The 14,044-nt window shown below is 27.5% G+C and overlaps 1 long non-coding RNA gene across 3 annotated transcripts; it reads right to left on the bottom strand.

Annotated features, from left to right (window-relative positions):
• Positions 1-312: 312 nt before the first annotated feature.
• On the bottom strand, positions 313-13,006 carry LOC142320933 (uncharacterized). 3 transcript variants are annotated; one of them, XR_012755513.1, is made up of 4 exons: positions 12,988-13,006; positions 9,569-9,688; positions 4,527-4,772; positions 313-469 (listed from the first exon to the last, which is right to left on the bottom strand). It is a non-coding gene; the product is annotated as an uncharacterized LOC142320933 (long non-coding RNA). The 3 variants fall into 3 exon arrangements; XR_012755512.1 differs by lacking the exon at positions 12,988-13,006 and adding an exon at positions 12,813-12,971; XR_012755514.1 differs by lacking the exon at positions 12,988-13,006 and adding an exon at positions 12,740-12,757.
• Positions 13,007-14,044: the final 1,038 nt, after the last annotated feature.

The following is a 14,044-nucleotide window of genomic DNA, read 5'->3' as shown; positions in this document are numbered from 1 at the left end:
AGATTACATGTATTATTTTATGTTCTATAAGTAGTGACTGTGAATGGTATAACTTTAAAATAATAACATTTAAAAATAACATTTTCTTGAACAAATCTACTTTGAACTGTCTTTTGTATCTCAGGTGCTTTAAATGTATCACTATCTTAGAAAAGACTAAAATAAATTATGTAAATCATTTAACTAAGAACCTTTTTCCTTAGTAAACAATATACTGTACGCGCACAGTAGAATAAAAATTGTAAATAACCAAAATTAAAAGAAGAGTGTATTATTTTGTGTCTGAGAAATAGGTGGAATAAGTATAGAGAATTTTATAATAGTTTATTTTATTATATATATATATTTTTTTTTAAATCTTTTAAACATTAAGTTTACTATTCATCTTGATATACCTCATCGTATGGTAATTCTTCTTCCAACTCCTGTAAATCTTTTTCACAACTTCCTTCCCATTGAAATAAATATTCTGAAGATATAACAAAAAGAACAATATTAGTGAAAATCAAAGGGTCAAAACACCATATGAATTTCTTTACATATTTTAGCAAATGTAAAATTTTCAAATTATAAAAATTACATAATTTGTTTCGATGTTTATCTGCTATAAAGATTTTTTTAGAGTTTTTCATTAAATTGTAAGATCACATGAAAAAATATCTATTGAATAAATGTGTAAAAATATTAAAAATAAAATGAGTGTATCAGTAAATTTACGTTATTATTTACTACGTAAATAATAAGTTATTTTCTGTAACTTTAATTCATTCGGAGTCCCATACACATAATTATAAGTTACTGTAGGATCTAAACCCTCAATAAAGAACTCCTTCTGATCTCTCACATGGTTGAAATTTGTAAACCAGTTTATAGTTAACAATATTAGTTAGATTTAGTAACGTAGATTTTTTATATTTTCCAGTGTCACATAAAATTAAATATTTTAGAAAAGAAAATTCTTTGAATAAAATTTAATTCATGCTCTTAAAAGATTCAGATTTGTCCACCACTGTAATTTTAATTCGTAAAATACTAAAAAAAAAATTAATTACTTATTCATCCAGTTGTGACGTACAATTATTGTTACCGTTTACCGCAAAAAAATTATTTTTTAAAAACGTCCTTATCATTTAATTGTGTTCTCTTTATTGCTTCATTCACTCCGCCTTGCTACTAACTTTTTGGTCTTTCCCTTTTGCAATGTGGGGTCCACACCTAAATCTTTTGTGATAGCCAACCATAATGCATTCTGTGCATGTACCCTTAACACGCAAGTCATTTCTTTTAAATTGTGTGCTCAACGATTCCCATTTTGTCCTTAATCCTTTGGTTACTTACACGATCCATCAGATTCCTCTGATAACATATCTTCAAAAACATATCCACCGCTAAGGTTGCTGTTTTTAGGTTTTTGTTCAATGTCAAAACCTCCGGGATAGTACTCAACTCTTCTCTATTTAAATGAAGCAAATACATCTTTTTTTTTTCATCTTTCTAAGTAGTATGAATTTTCGGAGAACAGAAGCCACTTTGCCATTTTATAGTTGCCATATAATAGACTTACCCTTGACTTTATTTAAAATAGCAATCTCATCTCTTCCGTCTGATATTGGCGCGACACTTAGGTAGTTGAATTCATTTACTCATTGAATCATCTCCTTTCCCATTTGCATGCTCTTCCGTTGTTTTCCGACCACGGAAAATACTCGTCTTCGAAGTATATTACATGGAGATACTATAATATAGTATATACTATAATATAGTATATACTATACTTCCGTATAGTATATTTCCATATAGTATAGTAAATGTTAAGACTCAGGTTTCATTTGCTCCTTTTTTATTAATTGAATTGGTATAATGCCCTATTTTTAGTCAGCCTTGTTCCATCCTTCAAAGACTCAACTTGTTTTTGTTACGAATGTACAATTAATTGATGTAATAATGATATATATATATATATGAATTACAAGTTCAAAGTATAATAAAAATAATTTATATTATAATTGAAACAAAAACTTTATTTATTTGATTGAACCAGCGAATAATAAATATTTAAAATAATTAAACCTAACCGAGGTATGGAACCAAGGAGGCTTATTATTCGATAGCATATGAAAGTAATATAATATAATATACAATAATTAGTATAATATAATATATGGAAATACTTCGTCTTATCCAGATTTATTTGTAAATATCACTTTTCGTATTCCCTTTCAGCTTTTTAACATAAAAGTTATGTTATCCTCAACTTCCACAAAACTTTCTTGATCGTCAACGATTAACGAAATATATGCCTCTCCATTATCGAAATCTAAATGCATTTGCTTACTTTTCCTTTTCCAATCGTTTAATATTTTATTTACTTAAATCTGAAGAAGAGTTGGGAGGACAAGCAACACTCTATTTCAGACTTTTCTTCACTCTAAAACCTTCTAAAAATATTTATCTACTTTTATTATACTTTTTACTTTTATACAAGCTGTATACTGTATATGTAACTAGCACCGATTACATGAAAAAAATATTATTCATAATCGAAAATAAGCAGTTGAATAATTGAATTGATGATTCTTTTTTTTATAATGCTAGTATATCCTATATAAAATTTACTGAATTACATAGTTTAATGTAAGTTAAAAGATTTGAAAACTAAGGAGAACAACTCAATTATTATTATTATTATTATTGTAAATGCTTATCAATAAAAGTAGTTTTTTTTTATTATTTATTATTTTTGTAATTTCAACTTTGTAACTAAATTCATATAACGAAATTTTAAAAACAAAGATAAAAATTGTAGTATTCCCATGGAAATTCTTCTTTTATTTTTCAGTTCCGGGGTCGGTTAAATAATAAGCTTTTACATTATTCTCTTTTTTTTTATTAGCAAAAACTACACGTAGATAAACAGGCTTACCATTTTATTTTACTCTCTACTTTATTAATAGAGGCATAATTTTAATTGTTAAGTTTAGTTTTAATTCTTGGAATAAAAAGAAATATTATTATTTATCTTTTTTTATAAAAAAGATTCCAAATATTTACAAGGCCATAAAAATTCCTTCTTCTTATTCTAAAAAATAGACATTGAATAAAATGATTAAAGTTCATCATGTCATTTCAAACTTATTAAACGTCATTTCAAACCATTACAGAGTTATTTTTAATAATAATTAAAAAAGAAAGTTGTTATTTTGTCCATAATTTGGTCAATTTGATCATACTATAAAAAAAACTTGAAAAAAATTGTAAAATTTTTTTACATCTTTGGATTTATGTTAGTCGTATAAAATTAGCGTGAAAACTTAACGATTTGGTTAGATCTTATCGTACAGAATAAAAATGGCCAAATTGTAAAGAATGTTAAAAGCTTTAAAAAAACGTCATATTGTAAACTTATTAATCTTATTTTAAATCTTATTTTCCAAAATAAACAGTTTTTTAAAAGCTACATTTTACCATCCTTTTACCACCCAATAGACCTGCTCTTCTGTAGTACTCTCCAGAATTTTAATATGTAACATTAAATATGTCAAACATAGCCAATGAATGTTATTTATTAACTAATCCCAAATAAGATTTTTTTGTTAAATTTGTTTTATTAACAGAAACGTTTTAATTAAATTTTAAAATAAGTAAATAATTTAGTTATAATAGCATTATTACCTACTTTATAACATCAAAACCTTTTATATATTTATACGTATACGAAACGAGAGCCTGCTCTGTAAAAGTAAAAACGCGTGTCACTTGGAAAAGTCCTCGCAAGCGTCTTTTGAAACTGAAAAGCCGTATTGCTCATCAAGTTTCTCCACGAACGTCACGCTGTAAACGCTGCGCTATATGTCATCTTGGACAAAGCAAAAGCCGCCTTTAAGAATAAAAAGCGCAGTCAGTCAAACGGAGATGTGTTTCTCTTTCACGATAAAGCCAGGCTTCACATTTCCGTTACCATTCTGTTTAAACTAGAGAAATTTACTAGGAAACCTTAGAATATCCTCCGTACAGCCTAAATTTATCTCCTCGCAATTTTTTATGCTCGAGTCAATGAAAGAGGCTCTGGGAGGTCATCGATTCAAGAGCGACAACGAAGTAGAGGAGTTTGTACACAATTTTCTCGTGACTTTCTCGAAAGTTTTATGAAGAAAAAATCCATAAGCTGCTCATTTCTGAAAATGACAATAGATATTGAGCAATAAATAATGAAATTAAAAATGATTGATTATTAGGCTTATTAAATGACATTACATGTAAAAAATTATGTACCGGTCTATTCATAACAAGACGATATGTGTTAGCGTCATCAGATTCATATACAAACGTTCGTTCACCAAAGCTCCGATTTGCTGCTTTGCTTTTTTGTGATTTCTTTGCGTAATTTGATTTTTTTAATAATTATTATTTTATTGATTTTATTTTTACATTTAATGTACAAATGTTGATAGATTCATACGAAAGAGAACGTCCGTAAAATATGTTGATAATATAAATATTTTTGATCTGATCATAAAAATACTGACCTTTATTTTCTTGACAACAAATTACTTTCCACTCGCTTTCGTTACAAAAAGTTTTTTTTGTACCATCTTCTCCTTTTGTACAAATGGGATTATTATCTCTGGTGATTATTCTTCGACACTTTTCCTCATAATGTTTTATTGAATTTAAATAAAATCGTGTACATACAACAGAATAATCGTTACTACTTTGGATATTTTGGATTAAGTTTTTATTTGAATATGTTTCCCGAAAATAAGATAATAATACTGCATAAAAAATAACATACATCAGAATAGATTATTAAAATAGCATTTCAGTACATATATAAACAAAAAATTTAACTAGCAAATATATTTAATTTTTTAGTTTAATTTAATTTTTTTTAAATATGGCAACTATTTATGAAAGGATAATTAATAGTATAATTTATTAAATAAGAGAAGGTTATTCGACAATTAAAGAAACAAATGACATCTTAATTAATAGAATAAACTGAAACTGTCTGACGTTCAAGTTGACAGAAAATATTAGTTGTTCGAATAGAATTTCAATTATTATAATCTCGTTTTGTTTATTTCAAAATGTCACCTCCACTTGAAACATGTACCGTGGAAGAACAGCGTGCTGTGATAACATTTTATTTTCTGTAGGTCGAAATTCAATCTGGGATCTTAAAACTGTATGGTAAAAAGTGTATCAACTGTGAAAATTGTTGTGAGCCTGTCAAACAGTTCAAACAGAGTGGAATAATAAATCCCCGATTTTCATTGCAGAGGAAGACCGGTGAAGTTTCCACTGACGCTTTGGAAAATCGGATAAAGTAGTCTTATTTGCAAGGTCAGACGCAGTAAAATTTTAGAAATTACTGATATTTATACTGTGTATATCGGCATTGTCCGTTACATTATTTATGATAAGCTGAATTACTGCAAAATTTATTCAAATAATAGACTGAGAATCATGAAGAAACCCCAATTCACATTTGTAAGAAACTTAAACAACGGCTTTTAGAGAAAGGTAATACGTTTTTAAATCGCAAATAACTTGTAAAGAACCTCCGGTTCATTATTTAAAGCCGGAGTCGAAACGGTCAGAGTATGGAATGAAAACATCCCAGTTCGCCCACCAGGAAAAATTCGAAACCTTTATGTCAGCTGTTAAAGTATTGCTAAAAGTGTTTTGGGTCTATAAAAATTAAACTTATTGTTACCATTTGGATGGACGACGCACAATCGCTAGTGAGTTCTATTGTAACCTACAGAAAATAAAATGAAATGCGAAATATGGAGGAAACGTCCTGGTTATCTTTCAAAAGAAAACCAGGATGTTCATGCAAAAGAATTGTCTTCCGCATGATCACGCCCACCTCATACCGCTCAAAAAACACGGGAACCTATTCAAAATTCGGATCGGTAGGAGTTGTCACATCCATCTTTTAGTCCCGATCTCTGATCATCTTTTTTTTATCTCTCAAACAGGTTTTACGTAGCACTAAATTTGGCAACAATGTGCCGAGTTAAGAAAACGGTAAAAAAAATGGCTCAGCCACCGAGATGAACAATTCTTTACTACTGGAATAAGAAAGTTCACAGAAAAATAGAACAAATGTCTTAATGTTGAGGAGGGTTTTGCGGTAAAGTAGCATTACTTTCATTTTCATTGAATAAATAATCCTTTTCTACTTTTTATTTGTCTCTTTTTATTTATTAGATGACCCTTGTACTTACATAACATTAACGGGCTTTACAAGTTAGGAATAACCAAACTAAACATTTTTTTTCTGGAATTAGTACCAAAAAAATTTTATTGAAAAGATAAACGAATTTCATTTGATTTTATACTACAACTGTCATCTAAATGACTTACTTCTAAGAATTTTTTTGAAAAAAATACTCGGTTAAATTGTTGCATTTATGTTGCGATGATTTGTACTCTGCTTACGTTTATGTTTATTACTATTCTCCCGATGTAAATAAGACAATATTTTTAATTCAATTCAAATGGTAACATTAGACTTATAAAAATTATTTTTTAATCAAAATTCCTGTCTACACAAATTTTTACAACTTTTATGAAGATTTAAGGATGTTTTGTTTTAAAATATAATTTATATCTGCTTGCATTACCTTTTTTAAATTCTAATTTAAATGTTTAAGATTGTGGTTGAAAACATTTATTGCCAAGTTTAAACACAAAAAAAATAATTTTTAAAATCAGAATTTAGAAAAAACACAGATGAGTCATGCAGAATGGTTAAAACTCATGAGTTATGCATTTCCGTTTAGACTCTTAACAAATATGGTTTTTAATATTGATTTGAATAATAACAGTGATATACTGATTAACAATATTATAATAATATATTATTTGACAGGTTGCCATCGCAAAATACTGCACAAATTTTAATTAAAAATATATTAATATTTAATATTAAATAAATTTAATTTTAATATTTAATATTATTAAGTAAATAATAAAAATGTTAAAATAATGTTTTAATAAATGTTTACTTATTTAATACAAATAATGTACTTAGTAAATATTTTTTATTATATTAAATTTGATTACGTTTACAAAACAACGTGGATGCAGAACTTTCAATGAAATAAAGTTTAAATTAGTAATACTACGGTGAAAAATAGTCGGGCTCCCTCAATTATCCTTTCACCAGTTACTTTGTGCGTATTTCTGGCAGAAAATTGGACTAACATTTTGGGAAAATTATTTTTTAAATTCTTAGATTGTTACATTCCATTTTAATATTTCCGTTTATTTGATTTCGTTTTTAATTTTAAGTTTTTATTTTGTATTAATTTTTTTATTCTATTAGGTTTTGTATTTGTACTTCATGTTTTGTTTTCCGGGCGTTTTTATTAAATTTTAAATTTTAAAATGTTAAAATTTAGTTTATTAAAACAAATACATCGTGTTCGGGCGATGATAATGCCGGAGCGTTTTTTGTCCAACAAAAAATCAACTTAAAAAAACTACATTCCATTTGAAAAAAATAAAAAATGTGCTAATAAATACATCTGTACAAAAATAAATATGTACTGCCTTTTCTTACACCACTACTCTCTGTAATTCTAAATATCTAACGCTACGTCTTGCTCCTGATTATACAGTTTAAATGAATGCAATTCAGTTTATCAAACAATTCAAACACTTTCGTAGGGAGATCCGTAACGATGCCGAATTGTAATAATTGCTATAACGGCGACAATAACAGTACAACAGCTCAAATAACTACTTTATACTAATAAAATTTTAAAGATAAATTTCAAAAATTCAAATAATAGTACCCAGAGCATGATGATGTTAATCAGAAAAGTATGAACATGCTTGCTAAAGCCTAACGTAATAATTATAAATGCATCAACCTCTTGGTGGGAACTATTTTAAACATAAACAGGAATGATTATGTACTTTAGTCATAAATTTCATTAATACAGTCACTTGCAGAAATAAATGTAATATAAATCGTTGATTAATGACGTTCGACGGACTGGAGGAAGGATAACGGAGGACGACCAAATAATAATGATAATAAAATAATAGGGTTAATTTTGTTGCGGCATAATTTTTTTTTAAATTAAATCTGTAAAATACTTTATACACGCATGAAATATCCAGCTTTATTCTGCAAAGAATTATGATACCGCATAAATACAGTTCAGCAGCGTTCAATTCAGTAAACACAGTTCACTTGAGAACTAACCACCGGGTTGGTCTAGTAGTGAACGCGTCTTCCCAAATCATCTGATTTGGAAGTCGAGAGTTCCAGCGTTCAAGTCCTAGTAAAGTCAGTTATTTTTACACGGATTTGAATACTAGATCGTGGATACCGGTGTTCTTTGGTGGTTGGGTTTCAATTAACCACACATCTCAGGAATGGTCGAACTGAGACTGTATAAGACTACACTTCATTTACACTCATACATATCATCCTCTGAAGTATTATCTGAAAGGTAATTACCGGAGGCTAAACAGGAAAAACAAAAAGTTCACTTGAGGACTACTCTCTTAACTCGTCAACAATCGCTCTGTACAGTGCCTTTGAATAGCTACATCTATATATATATATATATATATATATATGAATTCATACTTCAAATTACATAATATGCTGCTACTTAAATATTTAAAAATAGAGAAGGCCTTATATTTCACCAGGCTTTATTTTCGGATAACTATTATTTATAATTTCTATAGATTATCTGCCATAATTCACATGTTTTGAAAAATATCAAATTCTTTTTATTTGCTGATATTAGTTTAATTATTTCTTAGTTGTAGTTAGAAATTTTCATAAATAAACATGGGGAAAATTTATTATTCGTTTTCAAAATTAAAAATTTAGTTATTAGTTCATTATTTATTTAAATAATGAAGTATTATGAAATTTAATTAAAAGAATTATTAATGGAGCTAGATTATAAAGATTTTTAAACAATGCTATTTCTTTACTCGGGATATTCTTATAATCGTTAAGATTCATGTTGATTCGATATAATAAGCTATAGTTTATGAAGAAACTCACCGTTGGTAATTCAAGTTTAAAGATGAAAAGGTGATTCAATTAGAATGATTTTTGTAAACCGTAAATATATTCCTAAAATGATTAGTTAAAAAATCGTAAAATCTTGTTAGTTTTGTCCATTTATTTTTATATATATATATATATATCACGTTGTACCATATATTAGGGTGGGTTTTACGCTTTAATAATTGTAAAATATTAGATGTAGGGAAATTATACTCTTTTTGTAAAAAAAAGAACCTGTGCGATATTTTTGCATTAGCAAATAAAGTACTAAATATCGCCAGCACGTTTTATTACAGGTTAGTCTTTAACACTGTTTAAAAGCAGTTTATGGTCTTAATTGCTTTTACAGCAATAAAAAATTGTAAATTATAAAACCAAATAATTATTCTGTAAAGAAATTCTGGTAATGTTTTGTTGAAAATGATATTTATTATATTTTTATCCTTTGTAAATTTGACAGTAATGAAGAACAAGCAGTTATTTATATATTTATACATATTTACTGTTTATACGTACGTATGAATGTTATTAAATATTTTTTCATAATGAACAAAACTTATGTTGAATAATCCAACAATCTTTCTTTTTTTTTACTTCCTTGTAAAAACAATTCGTAAGCGCTAAAAAAAATAATTGCTGAAAAAAAATATATTTTTGTAAAAAAATTAACAAAATCATGTTAATATGTTATAATTTCCAGTGTCCTATGTTACATAAAAGTAAAAATTATTTATTTCCTACTGGAGACAGAATATTTTGATGATAATCACTTATTAATAACGCTTTCATTGTTAATGAAGTAATCGACAACAATTTTTTTTTATTTTTTTTTCAAAAGGACTTTGTTAATTGAGGAGTTTATTTTACCGATTCTATTGTTGATAGCAGCACATCATTATCATTTGTGTAATATAATGAAATTATATGTTATCTTGGTAGAAAGTAAATAATTTGTATACATATTTATAAGTCTATTAAAGCTGGCAAACTGTTCCATGACTTTCCCATCTGTTAATAAAAATTATAAGAGTTAAGAGACAAAAAACAATATATAATTTTTAGAGGCACTGAATAAATTTTAAGAAAAGTTTTTTTAGCGTATTCATATATATGTTAAGATGAACAAATTTGCTTGTGTAATATTTTCTCTAAATCTAACACCATCTTCAATATAGACGAAAATATGAAAAGAAAATTTCTAATAAACTTTTCCGGATTTTAGGTCCGGGATCTGTAATTTTAAAATATTGTGGACATTTTCTTTGGTCTAGATCGGTTATTCTCAAATTTGTTAGCTTCATGAACCCCAAAAATTAAAGAAAATATATAGTGAATACGTTGCAACACCCCAACCCAATGAAACCTAGTTAAAACTATTTAGTTGCGTTGATAACGACGTATATGAATATTCGTGTATGAAATATACAAACATAAACAATTTACAGGTTCCAACATGATGTGTATGTACTCCTTGTAATTTGGTCTGCTTGCAGAATATTTGCTCTGAGAGCGTCATGTTCGAACATAAAAAAAATTCTCTTGGCGGAGTAAATCCAGGAAGAGAAAAATGGTTTCTCGAAGAGATGGGTACTGAATCCATTTAGTGGAAACGTTGTTCTAGCTGCTAAGTTATCAGTTGAGATTAACATCTCATCGAAATATCTACCGATAAAATGTTACATACAATTCACATCTTAAGATACATATTGGCTTGCTCGTCGAGTTAATATGGAAATTTAGTCACAGAAGCAATGAAAATATTAATCCCTTTCACCAAGTCTTACCTCTGTGAAAAGGGTCTTTTGTCTATGGCTGCAGCTAAAAACTAAGTATAGGAATCGTCTTTCGTCACTTGAAAACAATTTGCTTTTGTTGTTTCTAACATAGATTCACTTATGGAGAAACTTTTAAATGAAAAACAAATGCAATCATTTCATTAATTTATTTTCTTTACATACGTACTTACAGATGTAAGTAAAATATTTATAATTGATATTTTTCTCCATCAATTGATTTTATTACTGTTTACCTATAAATTTCTCGGATAATTTCGCCCCCCGATCCGACAAATTTACTCCAGTGAGGTAAATTCACCCCACTGGGGGTTGCGATACAGGTTGAGAAATGCTGGTCTAGATGTTCCAGTTGGATTCTAGACCAATGTAAAGATTTTCAGAAAACTCAATATCCCCATTTTTAATTTGATCAGCATTTTTCCCCTTTAAATATTTCTTTCCCCCAACTATTCTAGTTGTATTCGCCGGATAAATAAGTCTTTGTCGGTTCGAACGTATGTATTAACTGGGATTGTGATAGAATTTTACAGAAATAATTCCGTTTTTATCCAGGTATTCTTTCATATTTATAAAACATTTTCCCTTTAATTGCCTTTTCCCAAAATTACCAAAAATATGTATAAAAACAACTTATTTTCTTAAAACTAAAAATGAAAATTATTTTTCCCGCATATCCTGAAATCCTGAAAAAAAGGGTATAAAAATCACATCAATTAAAATTATATTTAAAACTTGTTTGTTTTCTCTTTGAGTGTTAAGTAAATAAATATCAGATATGGTAAGATATTAATTTCTTGCTATATCAACAGATATGACGTGTTTTTCTTTCATTTTTATTAAATTTTATACGTTTAAAATAAGAAAATTGTATCAAGAGTTATTAGAAGGTGATATTGTTTCTAAAGGAGATTTTATTAACATTAGTTTACATTCTTTAATAGCTAACATTATCTTAAGAGTTGTATCTAGAGAATTACTTCAGCCAATTGATTTAACAAATGAAAATCACCCGATTAAATTTATAATAGGCAAAATGAATATAAGTTTTTCAAAAGGGTTAAACATTACTCTGCCCAATTCTATGTAATATTACATTATATTATAAATATTAAAGGCCTAATTTTATAAATTCGAAATGTACATAAAATAACGTTGCTTAATAAGTAGTAAATAAAAATATATATATATAGTCAAATTTGGGTTACATAAATCATCTGTTTATAACAGATAGCTATTTATACGTTACTTTCATATGTTAAAAGATTAAACGGATTATAAACATTAAAAGTTTCAATTAGTTAAATTATACATTTTAATGCAATTGCTTAACATAAGCATCAGCCCAAATACTGGAATCATCTTTCTGATGGTACAATCAGCTGTTACAGAGTTCTAGAAGGCAATGGGATATACTTTGTCAAACCTTTTGGAGGGGAGAGTATTTCCTATCCCTCTTCTAAATGAATGATCTATTTACCACTCATCTCCATCATATTTTGACGAACAACCATCAGACAACCAGCCAGATACATGGAGAAACCTTAAATCAGTTTTAAATTTTTCTTGGTTTTTTAAGACATCTGATTTTTTTAGAAAATAGGATTAAAATGTAAACAATAAGTGCTTATTTCTGTATAAAAGATTGAACACCCAAGAGTAATTTGAATTGATATTTGGAGTTAAGTTATTGTATACTTTATGAAGTATGCTGTGTCGGAAACTCTAACAATCTACACTGCTTTTTGGGTTTTTTTTTGTCAAAAATCGCATTGCATATTTAATACGCTACTCCGTATTCTCTACCGTACTGTTTCTTAGTAATATTTTAATTTCCAAACATTTATTACATTTTAAATCTAATTATTTGCTTAATGTATTGTAATCCTCTCACCGGCTGTTATCTATACTTCCTTCCGGTATTAAATTAAATAATCTTCATAAAGAAATATATATTGAAAATTTACCTTAGGTGTTAATCCGTCAGGTAAGTTGTAATTACACTAATATTTTTTTAGATAAAAAGCAATTGTCAACAGTAAACAAAAATTTTATGAAAACAAAGTTACTAATTAAGAACAATCAATAAAATAAATATCTTCTGTTATTGAACGTGTGTCGTAAAAACAATGTTTTGCTTACCTTCATTTTATATACATATACAATGTCACTGAATGTTATTGATAACTGTTATGAATGACGCACGAATATTTAAACGTGCTCAGCAATAATAATGTATACACTGCCTTAATTTTTTTCATAAATATTATATAAGATAAATAATTTTTTATTTTTTTTATTAGATTAATATGTTTTAGAATAAGTAATCCATATTTATTAAATTAAATCTTGTACTTTAGTTAAAATTTTAAAAATATTTTAATATTCTCTCCCCATTTTCATAAAAATACGGCATATTCTCTATCTTTTTATCCCTCTAATGTTTTCTTACATTGTATCACATTAAGAAAATGAATGAGGCTCGGTAAATAAATGGATAGGTTAGGAGACACAGGTTCTGAACAGCTATGTAGACTCTTAACCAAAAGATGTTTTCATATCTATATCACGTGTAGACGGACGATACTTGGAAAATCACCGAGGTAGAAAGAAAAAATAGGGCAAATTATAGGGAGAAATGATTGGATGTTGTAAAGTAACAAAAAAATGGAACTAATAACTCCAATCAAAAGGAGAACCTCAGAACCTTTGAAAACAGTAGGACACCGTCCACAATTCCTTTCGATGTTGGATGTTTTTAACCAGGACTGGATAAGCACATTATTCATTATCAATATTGTGTAGACTTGCTGTGTTTATGTTTACAACAAATAAAATTACTTATATCTACTAAAGTGGTTACATAACATTCTATTTTTTTTTTTAAACTTGAATTTTCTGCATCTCGTTCAATGTATACATAAATATATACCCAAATAATTTTTCATAACGCCTTCTATACTATTTACTGTTTTCTAGTTATTTTTTATATTTCGTAACTTCATATATTAATCTTTTAATTTGTTTATATTTAAAAAAATAATTAATATAAGACTTGAATCGTATATATTTTTTTACTTTATTTTGTCTTCAGTCATTTGACTGGTTTTATGCAGCTCTCCAAGATTCCCTATCTAGTGCTAGTCGTTTCATTTCAGTATACCCTCTACATCCTACATCCGTAACAATTTTTTTTACA

The sequence above is a fragment of the Lycorma delicatula genome, chromosome 3 (genome assembly GCF_047948215.1).
Source record: "Lycorma delicatula isolate Av1 chromosome 3, ASM4794821v1, whole genome shotgun sequence".
Lineage (NCBI taxonomy): Eukaryota > Metazoa > Arthropoda > Insecta > Hemiptera > Fulgoridae > Lycorma > Lycorma delicatula.
The sequence above is the reverse complement of the archived record's forward strand: the minus strand, read 5'-3'. Positions and strand labels throughout refer to the sequence as shown.